The following is a 2,762-nucleotide window of genomic DNA, read 5'->3' as shown; positions in this document are numbered from 1 at the left end:
AAAAAAAAAAAAAAAAAAAAAAGTTCTAAGATTTTGAAAGATTATTTTCTTCATAGGAGAGAATAAACTATAACTTTTGAGAATGACCTTATTTTAGCACAAAAAAAATCAATGAATTGTTAACATGTTTTCTATTATTCAGTAGTGACCCTATGTTTCTTCAAATTTCAATTTCTTTTTTGTTATATTAACTTATTGTTCAATTTCTGAAGTATAAAATATACTTATTTTCAATGTAATAGAAAACTGAATGAATTATACTTAAAGACAGTTAAAATGAATGGTACTATTAAACATACATACAAGAACAATTAGGACATCAGCAGTATTACAGAACAGAGATGGACAAACTCTGACTGTTTCTGTAAATTTTTGTTGAAATACAGTCACACTGGTTCACTTAATTATCATCCTTGGCAACTTTTGTGAAATATCTACAGAGCCTGAATGGTGTGATAATGACTATGATTGTTACAAAGCCTAAAATAGATACTACTAGAAAGTTTGCTAAGCTCTACTCTTCAATTTAGATATTTCCCCCCAACAGTGAGTTGAGAATGTTCTTTTAGGATTCCAGAAACTGAACGAGGAAACTGTTTGAAAGACATTTTTCCTCTATGATGGTCTGGTGTAATATACTTTTCTTCAAACCCTTCAGGTACCAACCAAAAAGCTGAAGAAATATGAAAAAGAGTATCAGACAATGCGAGAGAGTCAGCTGCAACAGGAAGATCCAATGGATAGATACAAGGTATGGGGACACCTGTCAGCGCACAGCACCATTTTTACCTTGAAGCAGAGTTCTCTGTCCAACCCTGATGATTTAAACTGACCTATCATCCTATCCTGACAGATTTGTCTTCATTTCAGGAGACTAAGTAGCCAACCATAATATTTCTTTTCTTTCAGTTTGTATATCTGTAGGTAACTCCAGCTGTTGCATTTGTGTTGGGACTCATCATAAGAAGCTGGGAGAAAAGAGAGGGAGAAAGAAAGAGGCTTCCTACTTTCAAAAATGAGGAAAAAAAAAGAAAATGGCAAAGTATTGTCTTAGCTGTGCATTATCATTTCCACAGACTTTTAGAAGGGGAACTCTTCCAAGCCTGACAAAAGGATGTTTCAGACTTGCCTCGGTCTGTAGCAATGTCACAAATACAAACTTATTTAGAAGGAAAAATAAAAATCACAAAGCTATATCAAGCACAGTAATGGTGTTTATTGCAACATTTATTACCACAAACAGCTTTTATCGACAACACATTTAACTACCATATGTGGTTTCAAAATCAAAATTATTTTAATTGAGTATCCTAGTTCATTTTGGTATTTAAAAAAATGTCTGGTATTTTTTTAAAGTGTCATCTATAAAGATAGAGCTTTTCAATTGTAATTAGCAGCACTAGTCCTAGGATACAGTATTAGGAAATAGTGTTTCCAACCTACTTTTTTCTAAGTGAAATATTATTGTATTTCCTCAGCAGGTTGTAATTCTGTTTTCTTTCTTTTCTTTCTTTTTTTGCAGGCCTGGGGCTTGAACTGAGAACCTGGGCACTGCCCCTAAGCTTCTTTTGCTCAAGGCTAGCAACCCTACCACTGGAGCTACAGCGCCACTTCTGGCTTTTTCTGTTTATGTGGTGCTAAGGAATCAAATCCAAGGCTTCATGAGTACTAGGCAAGCACTCTACCACTAAGCCACATTCCCTGCCCTTAAGGCCCATATACATGCATTTTAGTTCATCTCTGTGTATCAGGATATCCTGCCATAATTACTACCCAATCTAACATCAATCAGTATTGCTTCTGAACTTTTCACAGAACTAGTTTGAGTACTGATAATACATACAGCTATGGTAGATAATATTAATATACAGGATGCTCATAGATAAGGTTTTAAGTCTATCTATCTTTATCCTTCAATAAGTCCCATTTTAAGGTAGGTCTTCTAATATGATGCTTTAGAAGATAGCAATGATAAACTGTTATTTAGGGGATGGGAATGAGGCTCAGTGGTAAGAGTGCTTGCTTAACATGCATGAATCCCTGAGTTCCATTCCTTAGTACCACATAAGCAAAAAAAGCTGGAAGTGGTACCATGACACAAGTGGTAGAGGGCTAGCCTTGAGCTGAAGAGCTCAGGAACAGCACCCAGGCCCAAAGTACAAGCCCCATGGCCAGCAAAAAAAAAAAAAAATTAGGATTTTCTTAAAAATTGTCTACTGTTCTTAATACCACCATGATTGTGAGTAAAATCTGTGAAAAATGCTTTAAAATAAGAGAGAAGGAAATGCAAGTCCAAATGGGTACATTTAAGCAGACAAGTGCTGACAACAGTGATACATGCCACTAATCCCAGCTACTGGGGAGGCCAAGGTGAGTAAATCACTTGAGTCCAGGAGTCTCAGACCGGTCTGAGTAAAACAGAGAGAACTTGTCTCAAAACAGAAAAAGAAACACGGGCTAGGACTGAACTATAACTTATATCTTAAATCCTTTTAGTGTCAAGTAGACGTGTGTAAATAAATAGTAAGATGTATGCTTTTTTTAAAGCACTTATATTAAGATCACATGTCGTGACTTTTTTTTTCTTGAGACAGGTTCTCAGCATGTGATCCTCCTGACCCAGCTTTCTGAGTGCTGGGATTACTGACTCATATCACCTTGCCTGCCCAGTCTGTTGTGACCCCTTATTTACATATTTATGCTCTATATTTATTTCTTTTGGGTTATTATAATGGTGTGCAAGTGTAGTATCTTAACTTTAA

General features: G+C 35.6%; 1 long non-coding RNA gene across 1 annotated transcript; it reads left to right on the top strand.

Annotated features, from left to right (window-relative positions):
• The first annotated feature begins 659 nt into the window (after window positions 1-659).
• LOC106002449 lies at window positions 660-1,205 on the top strand. The gene is made up of 2 exons (XR_001175926.1): window positions 660-751; window positions 910-1,205. It is a non-coding gene; the product is annotated as an uncharacterized LOC106002449 (long non-coding RNA).
• The last annotated feature ends 1,557 nt before the right edge of the window (window positions 1,206-2,762 follow it).

This window comes from Dipodomys ordii, unplaced genomic scaffold, assembly GCF_000151885.1.
Source record: "Dipodomys ordii isolate 6190 unplaced genomic scaffold, Dord_2.0 Scaffold10837, whole genome shotgun sequence".
NCBI lineage: Eukaryota > Metazoa > Chordata > Mammalia > Rodentia > Heteromyidae > Dipodomys > Dipodomys ordii.
The sequence above is the reverse complement of the archived record's forward strand: the minus strand, read 5'-3'. Positions and strand labels throughout refer to the sequence as shown.